Raw genomic sequence first — 22,501 nt, 5'->3', positions numbered from 1 at the left:
TATCACCCCTACTCCTCCTTTCCTCCAGGGTATACATATTTAGATTCTTCAATCTCTCCTCATAAGTCATTTGATGAAGACCCTCCACCTTTTTGGTCGCCCTTCTCTGGACCACCTCCATCCTGTCTCTGTCCCTTTGGAAATACGGTCTCCAGAACTGAACACAGTACTCTAGGTGAGGCCTCACCAAGGACCTGTACAAGGGGATAATCACTTCCCTTTTCTTACTTGATATTCCTCTCTCTATGCAGCCCAGCATTCTTCTGGCTTTAGCTATCGCCTTGTCACATTGTTTTGCTGACTTCAGATCATTAGACACCATCACCCCAAGGTCTCTCTCCTGCCCCGTGCACATCAGCCCTTCCCCCCCATAATAGTGGAGCTATTGCTTCTAAGTCCCACAATCTTTACAGGATTGTCTTCTTTTGACTTGAACTGTGCAGGGAGAAATCATAAACACATTTGGGATTAGGGTAAGAACTCTATTGCAAAGCTTCTTAAAATTATTTCCAGGACCCACTGGTCCCCAATGTGGTCTGGGCCTTCTCTGCGTAATACTTTGAAAGGTATATGCTCACTGGATATCATTGCTGGATACCACTGCTGGGGTCAACTCTCCTCTGTGGCTGCAAGTGGATCTCTTCTCAACTTCTTGGCACTCTGAAAAGACTGGGACCTGCCTCTCACCCCGAGCCGCTCTAGTTCCCTATACTTTGGTCTTATATTGGTACCCAAAGTGTTGGGATCCAAATCCTTAAGTGGCTAACCAGTTTCTATATTCTGGGAGTTTTTAACTCCCTCAAATCCTTCACTAACTTCTCTAGCTCTACCCCCAAAGAGTAGACACCACTGAAAAGGGGAACTTGCACAGACACACTTTGCATGCAGAGTCCACCACCCAACTACATAACCAGAGGTCACTGATCTCGGGGATAGTCTGATTAAGTCATATAATGTATCCACCAGAAAGGAGACTGCCAACTCTAGGCATGTGGTTTCCTACCTTTGGAGGAGTTGCTGGATCCAGTGAACAGCTGCCCATGCAACATATCCATCAAAATTAAAGCCAGAATCACCATGGGTCCAATGGAAAAAACTTACTTCGGAATAGCTATTTTCCTATCCTGAGGATCCTTTAAGGCTGTGCCATCCTCTACAGGGATGGTAGTCCTGCGAATTACTGCCAAAACTAAGGCATTCACCATTGGGCTCTGCAGTAGATTCTTCTGCAGGTAGAGGATACAATTTCCCATAATGCTGCCTCCTTTGAGAATTCCCATTGGGGAGTCCCATTCTGCCAGCACCATTTGCTTTAAGGCACCATGTGGGGAAAAGCTCTTGAATGCTTTCTCCTCCCTTGCAGGATGGGTTCTCCCTCTGTGGGATTGCCTGCATTGGTGCTTGAAATTTTATTAGACCTCCCTGCACCCCCACAATGAAGAATGTGAGCTTCTCCTTGCGGAACAGCTGACCACCGAAGAGCTGTCCTCTTCTGATGAGCCTTGCCCCTATCCTCTTGTGAGAATAGGGGTCCACTCAGCTCTGAATCATAAATAGACCAGCTCTTTTTGCTGGATTCCGCTGTGGAGCTGGTGGTAATAGGGAAAGGTCTGGGTCTCGAGATATCCTGCAACCTTTTACAAGCCCCTTTCTTTACTCCCTTCCAATCCTGGGGCTCCAACTCTGCCACTGAACCAGGCTGCTGTATGATGCAGAACGTTTGGTGCATGACTAAAACAAAGACAGGGGAAAATTCTGCAGGACATGCCCCAATGTGGTCCCTGACTAGATCAGACCCAAGTTTTTTGCCCTAGGGCCATCTTGCTATTTGGCCCTTCTCCAGGATCTTCTATTAGAAGGGGTGACAGCCTTGGTTGCCCTGAGGGTAGGTGCTCGTCCCCTGGAAACAATTCAGCTGCTGCCCCACAAACCACCCTTGGTACTTCCCATGCAGCTGGGGGATCTTCCAAAGGCCTTTCAGGAGAGACCCAGTTTGTATCTGCATCACAGGTCAGGCCACATTGAGCTTACTATAATGGGGAGCTTGCTGCTCCCACAGGAGACACACCTGTCGCCCTGCAGCATTTATTTTTGCTGCTAATCTCAACTTGTAGCTATGTTTCTGCAAATACTTGGCCTATCTTTTAATAGTGCAATGTGCTCAAGAGTTTTCCCTTCCCTGGTACTCACCACTGCCAGAAACAAGGCTCTCAGGCCACAGCTGAAGCCTTCCTTCTCTTTTTTTTTAAACTTTATTGCTCCCCAATGAAACAGCAAAGGTAAAAGAGCAAGGGGTAAAGCCCAGAGAGAGGAAAGATAAAAAACACAAGGCTCCCAAAAGAATAACATTTTTTTTAAATGGGCCCAGATCCTCTAGAACCCTCTACTCCCTAAGGAGTGGGAGTCTTCCTAGGAGAATCCTCACTCCGTAAGGAACAGGGGTTCTACTCTAGGAGCCTTCAACCAGGGGAGGACCGATCTGGGAGACAGCTACACTGGGAAAAATTACCGCAGGAGCTCAACAGGCTCAGACCAGGCCAGGCCCAAACCCCGACTCTGGGAGTTTCCGCAGTTTGTCCACACTTTTCCACAGAAGCAAGAGACAGACCACTAGCAAGGTCTATGATCAGCCTCCCTTTTATAAGAGCGTAAAGTCATGAAGTGGGTGTGCCCTTTGTCTCCAGCAGCTGAGAAATGGGAAAATCTGAAAGGAAAGCTCCATGCCACCCTCCCCCCCTGCCCAAAAAAGAAAATAAACAGACCCATCTTTCCCAGTAAATAGAATTCATGGAGGAGTGGATCTGGGTTATTCTTAAATAGAATTGAAGTACCATCTGGCAGTTTATTATGAAAGTCTTGTGTAGCCACAGAAGGGATACAGTAGGTATGGAACTGGAAGAGCAAAACACCTATGAGGTGCCATAGGATTGTGAGATAATGGCCTGTGTGTACAGAGTATGGGTGAGAGGGAATGCTTGTAGGGACGGATTTCGTTAATGTAGTAACTAGAAGGATTAGCAAATATCTGAGACCTCTTGGTCACAATTTGCCATGATGTCAGCTGGTTAGGACATAGATTCAGGGAAAAATACAGTTGGAAGAGACTCAAGGTCATCCGGTCTCGCTCAGTGCTTTCAGGCAGGATCTGGCATATCTACAGTAGGTAGCATGACAGTGCACACACATTGGTGGAAAATGTGCATCCCAAAAATATACCTTTTTCAGGATCCTTGTAGACTTCTTGACTTGTCCTGAAAATTTTAATCCAGTGTGGACTGGATTCAAAACTGAAAAGATGTTAGGGAGCAACAATTATGCAGGCATATTCCTGGAATATGTGGATTCCAAAAAACTACCCTTGTCAGACTCCTCATGTCCCCTCTGTCATGTCCTGAAAATCTGGTATGTATTACACGAAAAACAAAAAGCTATAAGATAGCGTAATTGCAAAAAGTTATTTGGTGGCATAATTGCATGGAATTCATGATCCTCTTGGGCACCCTGACAAGTCCTGAAAGTTTGGTATGTATTGGCTGAAATATCAAAAAGTTATTAAGTGGCATAATTGTATGAATGTATTTTGTAGAATATGTGAATCCAAATTAACCCCATCAGAATCCACATATCCCTAACATGTCCTAAAAATCTGGTGTGGATCATATAGAAAATAAAATTATGTGCTGTAATTGTACACATGTATCTGTGGGGTACATGGAGCCCCAAAATGTATCCCTCTCATGATTCTCAGGGACCTCCTGACATGTCATAAAACTTTGATTTAGATTGAGTGCAAAGAAACATGTTATTGGAGATAACAACCATGCATGTGTATTTGTGGAATACATAAGCAAAAAGACTTGGGAAAAGCCACTACTTATCCCTGGGTGTTAGCAGCATGGGATTTATCTACTGTTTGGGATTTGGCGAAGTACTTCTAACCTGGATTGGCCACTATTAGAAACATGATACTGGGCTTGACAGATCCTCAGTTTGACCCAGTATGACAATTCTTATGTTCTTATATATCTGAACAAAAAATACCCATGTACCATTCATCTTGGCCCCTGGAAAAGTTAAAAATCTTCAGTGACAAACTGCATCACCTTCCTAAGTTTCTCTCTACCTGTTCCAGACATGCATTATGAAGAACATAAGAACATGCCATACTGGGTCAGACCAAGGGTCCATCAAGCCCAGCATCCTGTTTCCAACAGTGGCCAATCCAGGCCATAAAAACCTGGCAAGTACCCAAAAACTAAGTCTATAAGTCAACTTAATTAATAGCAGGTAATGGACTTCTCCTCCAAGAACTTATCTAATCCTTTTTTAAACACAGCTACACTAACTGCACTAACCACATCCTCTGGCAACAAATCCAAGAGTTTAATTGTGCGTTGAGTGAAAAAGAACTTTCTCCGATTAGTTTTAAATGTGCCACATGCTAACTTCATGGAGTGCCCTCTAGTCTATTATTGCCTAGATCTCTTTCTTGAGTTGTAGCTCCTAATATGGAACCTAACATTGTGTAACTATAGCAAGGGGTTATTTTTCCCTATGTGCATCACCTTGCACTTATCCACATTAAATTTCATCTGCCATTTGGATGCCCAGTTTTCCAGTCTCAGAAGGTCTTCCTGCAATTTTCACAATCTTAAGAGGTGGCCCATATAGTTCCTTTTCTTCTTTTGTGATCACCCTTCTCTCTTTTATCAAGTAAAATTTCTACAGCTGGAAATTCCAAGATGTGGTCACTCTTCTCAAAGGTAGCACTTTTCCAGGTTCTTCAACCTCTGGTTCCTAAGAAACAGACAGTGGATACTTTCTGCTCATAGAAAAGATACAACAAAACTGATGTGCCCTAATTTAGAACTCTGAATGTGATGTTTTATTTAGACCCAAACCTGAATATCTCAACAAATATATATAGCACTCTATTTTAAAATCATTAAGCCCACAATACTGAGATATGTATTTATGTAATTTTAAACTTCGTTGCAGTAAAATATTTTGGTGCCTTCTTTAAACTTCTTTGGACATTAAATTATTTGTTCTGCAGTCTTAATGCATTCTTTATTGAAGCTGGTGAGTTATGACTTTGTTGTTGTCCTAGTCACCAAATTAAAATCAGTACATCAGTGTCTTGCTATTAAAACTTCTATTTATGGAAGCATTTTTGTATACCTCCAAACACCTATACATTCCCTCCAATCGTGGTGTTTTTGTCTTTTCTGAAGGGCAGTTTTATAAGATTGGACTTTGAAATAATATCTATGGACCAGTTGTGCAGCCACAGCTGCCACCTGCCACAATAACTGAAGCAACTCCTCTGCGGCTGTGAGTATCAAGTCACAGCTTGCATCAGCCAAGAAGGCGGCCCCCGGTTCTATCATAGGTCCAAGATCGGCCCATTCACCGCCAGATTCTTGACAAAGACGCAAGATAGCCCAAGTTACCAAGGTACTAGAAGCAATTTGCAAGTTCATTGTCACTGCCTCAAAGGTTTGCTTTAGGATAGCCTCAATCCTCCTATCTTGAGCATACTTCAGTGCCACACTTCCCTCTACCAGGATGATGGTTCATTTCATGACAGAACACACCAAGGCATCCATCTTAAGAAAATGCAACTGCTCTCTGGCCTGCAGATCCAAGGGATATAAACCCACCAAGATGCGTCCCCCTTTAAAAGACACCTCTGGCACACTCCACTCCAGATCAATCAACTCCTGGACTGCATCCAGGAGAGGAAAGAAACAAGAAGCCTTGTGCAGGGTGACCAAAATAGGATTCTTGTTCTGCGTTCCCAAGGAGTCAGGCCCAGCCACTCCGAGGGTCTTCAAAGTCTGAAGAGATCAAATCTGGCAACTCATCTGTCTGAAAGAAACGGAGAAGAGTTCTATCTGGCTCCAAATCTGGGGTAATGTACCCTTTCTCACCAGGAGAGCCACCCCCATTGTCATTGGTATCATTATGATCCAACTACATTCAAGTTCTGTGAGACTGCTCTGCACCACAGCGCTTGACCATGGAGACAGGCGGAGGAGCACTTGGAGCATATGGAACTACCTTGGTATGTACTGCCGATTCAGAAGTCGAGCCCTAGAAATGTCTGCAATCTCTCGAAGAATTCTACCCAGGAAAAGGACAGGTCCATTCCAGGCCCCATAGGCCTGAACCTGACTTCCCGAGAGCTAGTGTCCCCTGATGATTCAACCCATGGATCAATGAAGGGAGGGGACACCTGCCTCACCGAGATGGACCATCGTCAGCAAAATCAGGAGGTAAATCTCACCGAGCATCCAGGCAGTGCTGACAAGAGCTTAAAGAAAGCTCTAGCTGAATGGCCCTTATGTGGCATGCAGCTCTAATAGATAGGCACTTAGAATTCTTCGCGACAGGCTCCATGCTGTAAGAATACAGATCAATAAAGGCTCAAGCCTAGATTACCCACCCATATAAGCCACTTCCAAGCACACACACCTAGACCGCTCATCCAACTGAATGCTCGAACTGAACGCCCAGTACTGATGCGTAAGCTGGATGCACAAGATGTGCGTCTAGAACGAAGAATGCCCAAACTGGACGCACACATAGACGTGCAGGCCTGCAGCCAAAAACATATGAAACTACCTCATGGCCTACCACGTGCCAAAATGGGAGAAGCCTGTGGGTGGAGCCTGGCCAAATGGCTGCTCAACCTGCCACGCCTGCAAGATCGCCTCACCTCACAGAATTCCCTAGAAACGTGAGCTAGACAGCTGAACACAGAGGAAACAGACCCTTCCCACCGCTTTCTTCCTTTTCACGGTTTTCTTTTTTTAAAGTAAAAAACTTTTACCTGAGCTCAGCCCTCTCTAGCTGAGAGCAGGAATGTGTTCCAGCTACTGGGGGAGAGGGCTAAAGTTTTCATAACCGAGCTTCTCAGCCTGCAACCACTAATTCGAATTTAGGTCCACACTAGTCAAAGCTACCAGACAGAAGGCACTCTACTGAGGCAGGGACTGCACAGTATCACCTCAGGAGCAAGCAGTTCTACATAGATATCTCATCTTTCCGATATCTCTTTTCCAACTTTTCTTTTTTTACTCACAGTCCCCCGAAGGGAAATGTATGTCCACCATCTGCTGGAAATGGAGAATACTGGCAGGCTGATGTTGGGGCGGGACTATACAGGTGTGATATCAGCTTTTGCTCTTTCACCAACTGCTGGCAGAGGTGCATAACCTATTCGTTGGGAGTGATCTGCCTGAACGCTGAGGAAGCAATGCTTCTTTCCATATCACCAAGCCTCTCTGTTGCAGTCAAATTTTACTCCTCAGCACAACACTGCCGTTCAATTTGGCCAAATCTGCTGCCAACTCCATCTCTCCTGTAGTTCAAAGGTTTGAGAGCCTCACAGACCATTACCATCAAATGGAGATACTCTGCTGCTTTCCTGTCCCATATTTTATTAATAATGGACAGTTATTTTATATGTATTTTTTAAAAAGATTTAAACACTAGATGTAATGCCTGACACCTGATATATGGCAATTCTTTAATTATGCTTACTTTTTGCAGGCATAGCCTACTGGTTAGTGCAGCAAGCTGAGAACCAAGAAAGCTGGAGTGTGATACTAGCTTCTCCTACTGACACTCCTGGAGACCATAGTCAAGTAAAGTCACTTCACCCTCCATTGCCTCAGGTATAACCTTCAAGATAGATTTTAAAAGCCCAACATGCACCAAAATTGGGAGATAAGCACACAAGTCAAGCTCGTGCATGCCCACTGAATTTTAAAAGCTGCCCAGATCCATGTGTGTCTCCCATCGCACACACATCTCAAAAATGTTCAAAGCGGGTGTGAGCATGGACATGGGCATTTCGGGGGATGGCAGATCCCCTGCTGCTTAAACTTACTTCTGCTAGGGACAAGGTGTAAGTTTAAAAAAAAAATAGAAAACTAGTCATACCTGAGGGGTTTTAAGGGTCTGGAATAACTGAGGCAAATGTAAGCAATTAAACCAGGGCGGAGAGAAGTTTGGAAAACTTGTTAACTGGGCAAACTTGTCGATGAACTGGTGAAACTGGCAATAGCATGGATGCACACCCCTTTTAAAATTCGGACTTAAGCAGTAGTAGCAGGATTTATGTACATAGTCGCTTGCCCACTTGAAATTGGAGAAATGTGCAACTGGCCATTTATATATACGTGTGTATATATATGCATAAAAGTTATAAAATACCCACGGGAGCACACCAAAACACCTGTGCCAAAATGAACCCGCACACTGGTTTGAAAGTTGCCATCCCTTCGATTGGAAAGGCAAGTAATTAAATCCATGTCCTGAAGAATTTAACAAAATTCCAAATTTGCTGCCCATCTTCCTGAAGTCAGCATGCAAACTTGGGTTGTCTGTAGCAACAACTGAGATGGATAAAGAGCAGTACCTTTGTAGGCCTGTAGAAGCAAACTAACGATTAGGCTGGATACCGAGAGACGTACGACACTAACGGCAGTACGTGGGGACGGGCAAAGAGATTCTAACATCAGAAGGTGGATGCGGGCGGTGTGGCACTTGGGCGACAGCAGCGACTGAGCGCGGCACTGTCTGGAGGAAGAGCAAGAATATGGCTTTTACCAGGACCGCGGCACCAGTGACGGCAGTGTGCGCTCGGCTGAGGAACTAGAGCCCGCACAGCAGCCTCCACTCTCCAAGGGAGAGCGTGCCGGTCCTACCCCTTCAACAGTTTTCAGGAGGAGTCCTAGTTGCCCACCTTGCCGCCGCCGCCAACGTCCGCTCGCCTCTAGACGTAGCGGAAACGGAAATTAGAAGTCCTTCCGCCTGTACTCTGAGGTTTTGCCGCCATGAGAGACGTTCCGAGGCTGCGCCGCACGATCCGCTCAATTCATCTTTCCCAGGCTAGTCCTGCAGTGACGTCACAACCGGAAGTTTGCGGTACAGCGGTAAAAAAAAAAAAAATATCCACAACACATCGCTTCTGAAAAGAGCCCGGATTTTGCAACAACGATTTCAGAGGGTGAGTTAGTGAGGTATATTTTTCCCTATTGCTATTTAAAATTTAATGGGAATCTCCCTTTAAAGGGGTTCGATAAATATAAGTCTAAATTGACTATCTTAATTGAAAGTACTAAATGCAGATTTGATGTTGTGCTTATGGAACGAGTATAAATTTGTAGTATAAAAATGTGATTACAAGAGAGATTCATAGGGCAATACTAATGTAATCTTTGAATTTTGACCTCTTATAAATGTAGAAAACACAATAGAACTATGGCTATCTATACATTCAGACCCAGTTTGTTACTTTATTATTTTTAAGACCTTCAAAGATTCATTCTTGATGCTCCCTAAAGTAGGTAAAAAGAAAAAAAAAAACATTGCATGAGATTGTAACTTTATCACGTACACATTTTGTGCTTAAATTTGTGGTTAGGATGGCCCAGAAACCGACTTTCCTCAGCAGGGCTCTAGCCTTTGCAGGGGATAATAGAAAGCTAGTAGTCTCAAGATGTTTCCTTTTATGTCCATCAGGAGATGAGGTGGTGTCATCTTTGGTACCTAGAATGAATCCCAAGAACTAATGGGAAAAATACCCTTTTTTTTTCATTTAACATTTTAGCATTTTACATACTTGCAAAAAGCCAGACACAGTTTGACTTAATTGAGTTGAAACATGGCTTTAGTATGCTCAATTTTCTTTTCTCAGTTTTACTGTGGTAAGAGCACAATGGCCATCTGCTCCCAAACTGTAAGGATTCACACAATATTTTCATGTCCAAGAGAAGAAGACTTTTCGCTCAGATGTTTCATGGGTCTTTGATAGATTATATCTGGCACTCCTGAATATAAGAGCGTATCAGTAACTTTTTTGGATAGCGCAACCTTTAGAACTTGGCAATAACAAAGTAACATTTACAGCACAACAAAACATTTGGTCATTGTGAAATGAAAATCTGTTCAAGGAAAAATTAGGAACAACACTGATGCTTGAATTGGAAAAGCTACAGCTGCTAGTAAATATGGTACACGGTAACTAAAACCAAATATTGTGCTTTTTTTCCAGTTTGTAAAAACAAATTTTTATTAGTAATATGTCTGAGAAGTTATGAGAGAAAGAGAGGTATTGCTTTTGAGAAAGATGGTAAATTAAGGGTCATCTTCAATATTTTCCATAGCCACAGAATTGCAAAAAGTCCTTTCTGAATATGTATGGCCCTACATCTTTAATTATCAGAAATCAAGTAGCTTTTCAGAAATTAACCTCCTCACCAGTGACTCTCTTATTGGCTTTGGGATTCATCTCCTGCCGGCAGGGCCTGGAAAAACCCACCAGCCTTTCTGCTGCCAACACAAGTGAATGAAAAAGAAATATTTCTTTCTTGGACAGGATGCAGCTGCAGGAAGAAAATGCATTGGGGGCAGGGGGAATGCTGGAAAAATGAGATCCATTCTTCAAGCTTCACTTGATCCTTTCGTGTTTTCTACACCTTCTAGGATGTTTAATCTGTTGCAAATTTTGGTATAACCCGCAAAATGACAAACCTTTCCCAATAATCTTCTGCAATACTGCTTATGAAAATGTTGAACAGAACCAGACAGAGGAACAATCCTTGCAGGACACCACTGGTAACCCCTTTCCTCTTGATTGAAATCTGCTTACCGTTACTGCTTGCCATTCAGTCCGTTTCTAAGCCACTCAGGATCCATACCTAAGGCACTCAATTTATTTATAAGTTGCCTATGCGGAACTGTGTCAAAAGCATTGCTGAAATCTAATTAATTACATCTAGTTCTTGTCCCCTCAATTTACAGTGCCTCCTAAAAGGTTTCACATTCTGCTGTCTAAAAATACAAATCAAAACATTAAAATTTCACTTTTCTCCACAATATATTCTAGACTTTCATTGAAAAGAAAAATTCTAGAAATATTCCTAGTTGAGGCAATTTTTGAACCAGAGTTAATTTGAACTTGCTATAATAGAGAGAAGACTTTTAAAGTCATTACAGTATTCATAACTACTTTTGGAATATCTCTTAATTCTTCTTTCACAATGAAAGTATAGAGTATATTGTGTAGATCAATGAAACTCCTACTTTAATACATTTAGGTTTGTGTTTCTCAGAATGTAAAAAATGTACAAGGGTGTGAAGACTTTTATAAGGCATTTTAATTCTTTGGTCAGTAAGTCAAGAAATAGATTTTGTCAGATGAATATAATTAATCTCCAGTAAAAACATGCTGCATAGATCCTGTAATCCATTGGATTCTAGAAACTGCACTGTCCTTTGTTTTAGTAGTGATTCCATGGTTAGTTACCACCAATGTCAGACCAACTGGCCTGTAATTCTCAAACTCTTCTTTACTTCTGCTTTTAAGAAGAGGAACCACATCTGCCTGTATGCAGTCCTTTGTTTTAACATTTCTTTTGAATTGGGATTGGATCCAATCAGACACCAAAGCTATCAGAGTATCTATAAGTTCCATAATACCCTCTGATGTATCCCATCTGGCCCCATTCCTGTATCTGTTTGCTAGCTCAGTGGTTCTCAACCTTTTATGTTGTGACACATCCGTCACAGAGCTCATTTCATTGTGGCACACTATCACCTTCCCTGGCATCGTCATTTTCTTTTCACTCTCCCCACATCTTTTCCTTTCCCCGCCACCCCCTAATATCATCACTGTCTCTTCCCCTCTCGTCTCTCTTCCCTGACATCATCACCTTCTCCCTTCCTTCTCCCCAGCATCATCATCACCTTCTTACCCCCATGTCTTGGCATCATTACCTTCTTTTCTCTCTACCACCCCCCCTTGCCCCCAGTTATCATCATTACCTGTTCTTTTTCTCTTCTCTTCCCTTCCTGTTCCCCCTCCCAGCATCATTTATTTATTTATCACCTTTTCTTTTCTTCCCTTCCCTCTTCCCCCCACCACCCTAGAATCATCATCATCATCACCACCACCTTCCTTCTCTCTTCTACCCTTCTAGCATCATCACCTTCCCTTCCTTCTGCTCTCCACCCCCCCCCCCCTTGGGATTATCATCAGCTTCCTTCTTTCCCAACATGCCTAGGCCCATTCAATTGTCATTTCTCTCTCCCCCAAAACACACTGGAGCTTTTGACTGTCCCTTTTCCCACCTCTCCCCCATTCCTGGAACCATCAGATGTCCACCATCAACATTTACCTTATGCTGCTTCTTCCTCCTCTGCTGGTTTCCTTCTGCAATTGGAAATGCATGGGGCCAGTAGGTCTTGCGAGACTACAAGGCCCCGTGCAGTTTCAGTTGCAGTTGCAGAGGGAGAAGCAGAAGGAAATCCTACAGGCCAGACTTAGGGGGAAGGATAAAGAATGCCGCAGCGCCTGAAGTCTCCAGGACTCTGGCTGTCACCTGGAAGAGGAGTTTGCAGCATCTCTGCGCTTCAGCCACAGCACACCGGTTAGGAAATGCTGTGGTAGCTCCTTGTGAACACCCAAGTTTCAAAAACTGATTATGGTAGATTTCCGTGGTCCCATTTAAAGCCCTTCCAAATGAATGCTGAACAGAAATATTTCTTTTCTTGAGTACATACACCAGATGGTGTGTATGAAGTTGTTGTATTAATTTTACTGTCAATAAAGATAAAGTTTGAAAGCAACATTTGTTAAGAAATTCCGCTTTTGTCTCATCAGATTGCACATATTCCCCCTTCAGCTCTGAGTTTTACAATCCCACTTTTGCACTTTCTCCTGTCACTAATATATCTACAAAAAAAAGTCTTGTCCCTCTCACTGTATTAGCTATTTTTCTTCATTCTCTTCATTATTTCCCCAGCTTCTCTTAGCTTTTCCAGATAATTGCCCATCTTCGTTTCTGTGATCTCTTGTAATTTATGAATGCTAATCTTTTTTCCTTTCCTTTTTCAGTCACTTTTTTCTTTTAGAAAAAGAAAGTGGCTTCTCTTTCCTTTTATCTTTTATTTACTTTCTTAACCAAAAGATTTGTTGCCTTTATAACATCTCCTTTTTGTTTTGCTCATTGCTCAACTTCCCCTAGCTCAGAGCTTTCCAAACCTGTCCTGGGTACCCCAAAGTCAATTGGATATTTAGGATATCCACTATGAATATGTATGAGAGAAATTTGCATACCATGAGGACTCAACATATACAGATTTATCTCATGCATATTCATTGTGGATATCCTGAAAACCCGACTGACTGTGGGGTCTCCAGGACAGGTTTGGAAAGCCCTGCCCTAGCTTAACCCATCCAGTTAGATTTCCTGAAGCCCAGGACCCTCACCTTTGAATGAACCACCACTACTGTTGTATAATACTAAACCACACCATCCGGTGATCACTGTATTCCAGATGATCTCCTATTATATCATCAGAAAGACTTTCCCCATTTGTAAGCATCAGGTCCAGTGTCACTTCCTCACATTTCAGTTCTGTTATGATTTACCAGTTGCCAGAACAGTTCTTCCTGCAGGCAATCCAGGATCTCTCCGCTTCTAGATCACCTCACAATTTTGTGAATTTCTTTAATTAAATCTGGAGTAGCCTAGTGGTTAGAGCAGTGGGCTACGAACCAGGAGATCAGGATTCAAATCCCACTGTCGCTCCTTGTGACCTTGGGCAAGTCACTTTACCCTCCATTGCCTCAGGTACAAACTTAGGGCTAGATTCATCAAACTATTGCATGCTTTAGGAAGAGGGGCGTGTTTTATAGTAATAGCTTATTTATCGCAATGTGCGATACCTTAGCGCTTCGCATAGGTATTACCGCAAAGTGCGTTAACTTTTCGCACTTTGCAGTAATCCCACAATTATTGCACTTCCGACCTGCAACCAGAGAGAGAGAGAGAGAGAGAGAGAAACACTATCTATAAGGCCCTTGTAGTAGTTAGCTATGTATGCTACCCTAGGAGACCCACCTAGTAACTCGAAGTGAATTTTAGGTAGCAGTGTAAGGGTTAGGGGCCACTTTGACACGCAGAGTGAGACGTATGAACAGAACAGTGCACTTTTATTTGTTTATTTATTTATTTATTGAGTTTTATATACCGTCATTCGGTAGAGCCATCATAACGGTTTACAAAAATATACATTTTTCTTAGCAGTTGTGTAACAGAAAAAACAATGTGAACGTTATACATTTTCTTAGCAGTTGTAAAACAATTTGAACAATATCAGAAATAAGCATATCAAGTCCAGAGAGCATTATTAGGTTGGAAGAGGAGGGTATGCAGTTCAGGGTGAAGAGAATGTATTAAGAGGTTTATAACTGAGAGTTCAGTTGAGAGTTGGAATGATCAGACATCTGAGGGTCAGTGTAGAATTTGCAGAACATTAGTGTTTTTAGGTCCTTTTTGAATATTTTTAGGTCGTGTTGGGTTCTCAGGAATTTAGGTAGGCTGTTCCAAAGTTTAGGTGAAGCAATTGAAAAGGCTCTTTCTCTTGTGGTTGCCAGATGTGCATCTTTGATAGGGGGAATGTTTAGGTAGCCTGAGTTATTAGAGCGTAGGTTTCTTGGAGGATTTTGAGGGATTATGTTTAGGGTGTTAAGACCTTGATGATCATTGTTTAGAATTTTGTGGATTATGGTCGTTGATTTGTAAGCAATACGTGCAGTAATAGGGAGTCAGTGAAGTGAGGTTAATATTGGAGTTATGTGTTCATTTCTTTTTGTTCCAGTTAGGACTCTGGCAGCTGAGTTCTGCAGTATTTGGAGTGGTTTGAGGGATGAAAAAGTTATTCCAATTAGTAAGGAGTTACAATAGTCGAAGGTGGAGAAGATAACATCAAGGGTACCATCAAGCTAGGTTGAGAGAACAATGTACAAATCTCATCTTTGGGTGAGTTTCCTCACTCCGAAAGACATCAAATCTTCACAAGAGTGCACTGTTCTGTTTTGAAAAAAGTGCAAAAAGCGGAATATAAAAATCTAAATAAATAAAAAATCCATTTCTTCTGCCTGAGAAACATGTTTGTATATCACATCAATATAAATGGATGTTCCAGATTAGCCCACAATGCCTCCCCCTTAACTTGTATGTCCTGCAGTCCTGTTGCTTTAATATATAATGTTTTATATCCAGCAACCATTCCTCCTCCCTTTCTTGCCCCATCCTTCCTGAATAAATCATCCTGGTATTTCTATATCCCAGTCATGGTTCCCTGTGTGCAACATCTCTTGGAGCGCCACTGTATCCAAGTCACCTTCATCCATTACTGCCCCTAAATCTAGGACTTTTATTTCCCATTCTCTGAGCATTATTGTACATAGCTTTCCCATTTCTCTGTAAGTGCTTAGAGATTTACTTAGCTGAGTATTTTTACTTACCTTGGGGCTTTGAGTGGTCATCCCCATCCATCCTAGTTTACAGCCCTTCTGAGTAGGTTAGCCAGTTTGTTTTGGAACAAAACATGCCCCTTCTTCAACAAGTGGACCCCCATCTCTGTTCAACAGTCCTTGGAACATTATCCCATGGTCCAAAAAGTCAAAACTCAAGGGAATGCCATTAACTAGTTCACTTTAACTCTGCCCTGTAAGGGCTGAACATAAAAATACTGTCTGTGAGGGCTGTGCTAATTGAATCAGTCACTATGTTTGACAGGGACAGGTCAGACAATAATAAACTGCCCTGTATGCTTAGCCCCCTTCAGAAAAAGGGGGGGGGGGGGGGGGGGAGGAAGCAAGAATTGTTTTTGGTTTTTTTAACAAAAGCAGGGAGGAGGGCTATGTGCAGGGACTGACCAGACAGACATGCTCCTGGATTTTGCCTGACCCACTTGTTTGAGCCCTTGGTCATAATCTGTTTGCAACAAATGCAAAGCTATAACCCTCCCTAAAAACCAGGTGGCTGAAAGCTTGGTACCTGTAAATGATCTTGTATACTGCCTGTTTGAAAGCTGGGACTTGCTGTACGCTCGCTGTCAGCGGGGGAGGGGAGGTCTGCCTGTGCAGATCACCAGATATGGTGATGCTGAGACTAATATTGCTGCATCCCTGGACCTTCCTTCACCAAAACCAGTCCCTGTGGACAGTTTAAGGATCTGCAGGATCAGAAACATTGATATGGACCTTCAGCTGCAATGTGAGTTTGAATCATTACCATGTTGTCATTTTTAGTTAGCTTAGAGCCTGAACTTTAGCAAATTTACAAGGGATCCTTTGTTTCTGACAACAAGCAAGGTTGAATTAGCCATGACGCTGGCTGACATCTTCTTAATGGCACTAACATGGACCCCTCTCTCAAATCTCGGTAAAACTTTTACTGAGCTTGAGCGGTAGTTCCCTCATGCGCATGCTGCCTCCTGAGGCCCTCAATCTTTGTTTGTCAAGCTACCCATTCTCTCTGTATACATTTTTGTCAAAAATTATTGAGACCTAATGCCTCTTTTTTTTTTTTCCCCTCTGCCTCATTCTTAAAAATATTTTTTACCACTGCCTTGGCAGCACCTCACTAGAATGTTTACGTTTTACCTTTAAACAAAAAACATAAGGAAATTGTTAAAATTGGAGAAGCCTAAAGCCAGGTAGCCTGTGTTAAGCAGGTTTAGGACCTGCAACTGTGGTAATGGATGTCCGTCATGGACACTCACTTCATATGTTATTGATGCTTGGGCCTGGACCACAGTGCTTCAGATTGTTGCGCTGTGGTTTCATATCCCCCAGAGCACAGCAGTATTACGCCTGAAAGATGGGTAAGCGTCCCGAGCCTTGGCGCAAAGCTGAATGTCAGCCATTCCTGTTCACAGAGAGAAGTGCCTTCGGGCTCTCGGCACATGGAGTTGAAATGAGACGCTTCCTTTTCTCATCCCCACATGCACAGGAAGGCTTTCTCCCTGTGGAATCAGGTTCTGGATCTGTCACAGGTCAAGAGTTGAGCAGGGCACAAAAGCTGTCGGCTTGGAGAAAGGTGCAAAAGTGGCAGGAGGGACCCACTTCCATGCAGTCTTCGTCATAAGCAATGAGGCAGTTGGCGCCACTGGTACAGGACTCCATGGGTTTAAAACCTCTCAGCAATGTTAATAAGACACATAGCCTCACTGGCACGGGCTCCATTGTTTATGGTATGAAAAATCCCTATGGTGCCGAGCCACTTGTTGGACCTGGTATCTGAGCAGGTCCAAATCAACCATCGATGCTTTTCTGCTAAAGCAGAACATCAGTCTGCTTGTATACTCTCCAGTTCTTCTAATCGCAAATACTATCCAAAAGATACTTTGAGACAAGGCAAGAATGTTCTTTCAGTGCAGTCTCCTTTCCCACTAGGGACATCTCTGACCCTCATCATGAAGTAGAAAGACAGGCTCTGTTATCTACAGCTGACATGCCTGGCCCTCACGCCATAGGTGTTGAATGCACAGTAGCTCCTCTTTGCTTTTTCCATGCTGGTTTTGGCTCGAAAGCCTTCCACTGGGAGGTCCTACAATTTCAAGTAGAGCAGGTTCTCGACTCGGTATGCCACCAGCTGTGTGGACTCATTCTTCTGTGGCCCAAGGGATTTACTTTAGTTTCTGCTTTTCCTTTTTGTTCTCAGTACTTCTCGAGGCAAAATTCATCTCGATGCCATTGTGGTGTATCAGCAGGCGGAAGGGACTCTGAACTCTCCTCCTTTCAGTATTCAAAATCATGAAAGAATTGTGGCATTCCCATCCTCTGGTCAGTAAAGCACCAGTGCCTTGGGAACTCACTATAATTCTGGCTTGGCTGATGAAGCCTCTTTCAAACCTCTTGAGTCGGTGGACTTAATATTTCTCATCTGGAAAATGGAGTTCTTTGTATCCATCACTTCTGTTAGAAGAGTGAATGAGTTGCAGACTCTGACTTCCTACTTGCTATACCTACAGTTTTTTTCACAATAGGGTGGTTCTGTGTACTCCCTCTAAGTTCTTTCCACATTTCTGCTGCCTGCTTTCTTTCTAAAATCTTATGCGCACATAGTTAAAAAGGCTCTTCACTGCTTGAACTGTAAGAGAGCTCTAACAAATTATTTGAGGAGGACTCAGACTCATAGTCAAGTTTCTCAATTGTTTGTATCCTTTGATCTCAATAGATTGGGAATGGCAGTAGCCAAGCAAATTGTGTCCAGTTTGCTAGAGGACCGAGGCTTACAGATTTTTGACTTTCAAGGCTTTTCAAGTGATAGCCATGGCGACTTCTGTGTCTTATCTCAGGGCCATTTCCGTTGAAGACATTTGCAAAGCTGCTACTTTGTTGTCTGTACACATCTTCTTGTCCCACTACTGTCTGGTCAACAGGTCCTGGAGTGATAGAATCTTTGGGCAAGCAATTCTGCACAACCTATACTGTCAGAAGTTTAATCCATTTTTATCCCACACCCTTCAAAGTTTGAGGCAGGTTACAACTATTTATCCTGTTATACCTTAATTCACTTGTTAAGAAAATTACTCTTTGAATCTTGTAAACCGTTGTGATGGCATCACCGAATGACGGTATATAAAATTCAACAAATAAATAAATAAATAAACAAAACATGCATAATAAAACTCTCAACAAACTTCACACACAGAGTAGTCCACTCTTCACTTGGTTGGGTCTAGGTTGTCTTAAGTAAGTGCTTCCACAGTGCAGTCCTTAGCTTGTGTCATGGTTAATTTTTTCTGTTGGCTATAGAGAACTTTGATTATAGGCACTCAAACTTGCTTTCTCCATAAATGGGGTTCTCTGTAGCAGCAGGATGAATTAGCCATGCTTATTACACACCTGCCTCCCTGGAGAGTAAACTACCTCACTTCAGCTCAGGCTCTGCAAGAGACTGAAGAGTTCTCAAGGCAGCACATGCACTTGGGAACTACCAGCATGCTCAGTAAAGCTTTTGGGGTAGATTTTAAAAGAAGCGCGATCAGCCTACTTTTGCTTGCGCATCAGACTCAAGCAAAAGTACGCTGGATTTTAGTAGATACGCGCGGAGCCGCGCGTATCCACTAAAATCCTGGATCGGCGCGCGCAAGGCTATCGATTTTGTATAGCCTGCGCGCGCCGAGCCGCGCTGCCTCCCCCCGTTCCCTCCAAGGCCGCTCCGAAATCGGAGCGGCCTCGGAGGGAACTTTCCTTTGCCCTCCCCTCACCTTACCCTCCCTTCCCCTACCTAACCCACCCACCCGGCCCTGTCTACACCCCCCCCTTACCTTTGTCGGGGGATTTACGCCTCCCGGAGGGAGACGTAAATCCCCGCGCGCCAGCGGGCCTGCTGCGCGCCGGGCCGCGACCTGGGGGCGGGTACGGAGGGCGCGGCCACGCCCCCGGACCGCCCCGGGCCGTAGCCACGCCCCCGTACCCGCCCCCAAAACGCTGCCGACACGCCCCCGAAACGCCGCGACGACCGGGCACGCCCCCGACACGCCCCCCTCCGAAAACCCCGGGACGTACGCGAGTCCCGGGGTCTGCGCGCGCCGGTAGGCCTATGTAAAATAGGCTTACCGGCGCGCAGGGCCCTGCTCGCGTAAATCCGCCCGGTTTTGGGCGGATTTACGCGAGCAGGGCTCTGAAAATCCACCCCTTTGTGTTTGGTTTGTGTTGGAGCCATCAGATAACACCACCTACATGTCCTACCCATTCCTGCTGTCTGCAAAGAACCCTGGCTACAGATGACCAAACTTGCTTTCTCTGGGCTTAAAGATTCCAAGAGCATCTATGGCTGTGCTTTCCAGTTGTTGGAACATTCCTTCGTGTTGCTGAAAATCTCTGTACTCTAAGCTCCAATTGCCAGACAAACGAGCCGATACAGTACAGTGCGCTCCGACGGAACGCACTGTTAATCTGCCATTGGACGCGCGTTTTCCCTTACCCCTTATTCAGTAAGGGGCGGAAAATGCGCGTCCAACCCGCCGAACCTAATAGGGCCATCAACATGCAAATGCATGTTGATGGCCCTATTAGGTATTTGTGCGCAATTCAGTAAGTAAAATGTGCAGCCAAGCCGCACATTTTACTTTCAGACATTAGCGCCTACCCAAAAGTAGGCGCTAATTTCTTCGGGCACCGGGAAAGTGCACAGAAAAGCAGTAAAAACTGCTTTTCTGTGCACCCTCCGACTTAATATCATGGAATTTTGAAGTCTGCTGGCAGCTGTCGGGTCGTAAACCGGACGCTCAATTTTGCCGGCGTCCGGTTTCCGAGCCCGTGGCTGTCAGCGGGCTCGAGAACCGATGCCGGCAAAATTGAGCGTCGGCTGTCAAACCCGCTGACAGCAGCAGCTCCGGGCCAAAAGGAGGCGCTAGGGACGCGTTAGTGTCCCTAGCGCCTCCTTTTGCCCGTTTCTACCGCTGGACCTAATTTAAATACTGAATCGCATGCACGGGCGAGTGGCCTGTGCACGCGCCGGGAAGCTCGTTCTCCCGCGGACTTTACTGAATTGGCCCGAAAGTGCACACAGCTGAATCATAGAAACATGGTGGCAAATAAAAGACCGTCTGGCCTATCTAATCTGCCCATCCTTTCAGCTATCCACATGAACAGAACTTGTAAATTGTTTTTTGGGTTTTTATTTGTCAGGTCTGACCTATAGAAACTTTTTCTTTCAGTCCTACTCCGCCATCTGGTGGAAAATTGGTGAATAGCACCTAACTATTTCTAAATGCCATATCGTACATTGGTGGCCATCAAAGCATCTGATTTTATTTTTTGGCATTTCTAATCCCTAGTGGTCAGAATAGAATATTGTAGCTCACTGCTTTCATTTATATAGTCTGCAATTAATTATTCTGTTTTTACATTATTTATATTTTCTGCACATTAATGGTCTTCAGGTAACATATCTGTCAAACCCTGCAAGGTATTCAGTAGTTATATATGTTATATATTTTTCTTTCAAGCAGCACCCCCAGTACCCTTGCTAGGAAAGAGTGAAGGGTGGAGGCATCTTTGACATAACATCTGCTCCCCTTTTCTGTTCTTTACAATTTAGCAGTTGCAGAATAGCACCTAGGACCTGTGGCACTGTTAAGAGAACCAGTGAAGAGAAAGTAGGGCTATGCAGGATTATTTATGCTTTAGAAGAAGATAAGTGAAATCTTGGCTATTCCTTCAAGTCTGTACTATTTGATTTGAAGATTGATTTGGAGTTCTTTTTAATTTTATTGATTGCAGTTTTAGAATTGTAAGTGTGGTTTGGTTTTCTTAGTAAATTTTTTTCTATCAGATTTTATATTGTGATGTGTTTTTTATTAATTGATTTATGATGCTGTTGTTTTATGTTGTATTCATTGTATTTTTATGTCTGTTATTCTTATTATTGAGTGCTTATGATTTTGTTGTATCCCATCTTGGGCTATACTTTCAGAAAGATGGCAAATACATTGTAAAAATATTAATAAATACTTTTGTCATAGCTTTTGAAGACAGAACCTATTTTTTAATCAACTTATCTAAAATTATAACTGTCCATGAATGGATTGCACCAGTTTTTCTAACACTAAGACTGTTCCTCACTTGCATTTTTGTCCAAAAGTCTTTCACTTAAGTTGAATTTCAGGTTCTTTATTTGTCTTTAAAAGTTTAACCCTACCCTCCCTCACCCCCATATGCCATTAGACAGTGCTTTCTAATTCATCATCTTTTCTCTCTACTCTTGTTTCCTGCTTATCTTTTCTTGCTCAGTAATGAATAAATCTTAAATAATATAGCTATCATTTGGGGAGTTAGTATTGGTATAAGTATGGTAATTTATTTATGTACTCCAAGTGGAAGAAAACCAGAGTGGAAAACAACTAGGCAGACTTTATAAGACAATTTGTTCTTTATCTGCCAGCTATTCTACTATGTTATCACTACAGTTTAGACTTCTTTTGTTCCATATATAGCACCAGCCCCAGCCCTGAATATATCTGAACCCCTCTTCTTTATGCCAACTTATTAGCCAGGTAGGCTAGAGAAAGCCATCACTATTCTTGGGTGGGAATAACAAAAAATAGATCTAATTTTTGGGATCCTCCAGGTACTTGTGTAACAAACTGGCCACTGTTGGAAGCAGGACGCTGGACTTGATGTATCTTTGTCTGACCCACCGTGGCATATTGTATGTTATTATGAAATGAGCTTTTTAAAAATTGCTTTTCCTATATGTGAATAAACTTGTGCATGTAAAGTCTCTAAGTTTACCTAAAGTGACAAGGTATTCCAGGAAAGGGAAGGATTTAAACTACACACTTTTTGATATTTGAAAACGTTTCTATTTTTTCTCAGAAAAACTACCCACACAAAGTAGTAGGTGTAAATATGTGTGGGTAGTTTTTTGGGATAATTTTCAAAGTGAAAATATGTGTGTGAATTCCAGGGCAGTGATGGAGCCAGCAGCCACCTTTTTGGCAGATGCAGGCTACGATTTGGTCTGCATCTCAACCAGAGGTGTGGCTTTGGTAATAGTGGCCAGGCGTTAGTTATGGCTGAGAAATAGGCCAACCAATGCGACCTCCAAGTCTTACTTACGAAGTTACCCTTTAAAGGCTCGCTCTTGTTTAGGAGTGAGTTGGAGAAAATGACCAGTAA

General features: G+C 43.3%; 1 protein-coding gene across 5 annotated transcripts in view; it reads left to right on the top strand.

The window, feature by feature from the left end:
• The first annotated feature begins 8,830 nt into the window (after window positions 1-8,830).
• Window positions 8,831-22,501, top strand: part of MSANTD4 (Myb/SANT DNA binding domain containing 4 with coiled-coils) — a 43,201-nt gene continuing 29,530 nt past the window's right edge. For 3 of the 5 annotated variants that reach the window (XM_029602437.1, XM_029602433.1, XM_029602432.1), the window contains exon 1: window positions 8,831-9,019. The gene's annotated coding sequence lies outside the window, so the exon portion shown is untranslated. Of the gene's footprint in view, window positions 9,033-22,501 lie in introns of all 5 variants that reach the window. The other 2 variants (XM_029602435.1, XM_029602434.1) reach the window with 1 other exon arrangement.

Source organism: Rhinatrema bivittatum, chromosome 5, assembly GCF_901001135.1.
Source record: "Rhinatrema bivittatum chromosome 5, aRhiBiv1.1, whole genome shotgun sequence".
Classification (NCBI taxonomy): domain Eukaryota; kingdom Metazoa; phylum Chordata; class Amphibia; order Gymnophiona; family Rhinatrematidae; genus Rhinatrema; species Rhinatrema bivittatum.
Note: the sequence above shows the minus strand (reverse complement) of the source record. Positions and strands in the feature narration are given on the sequence as shown.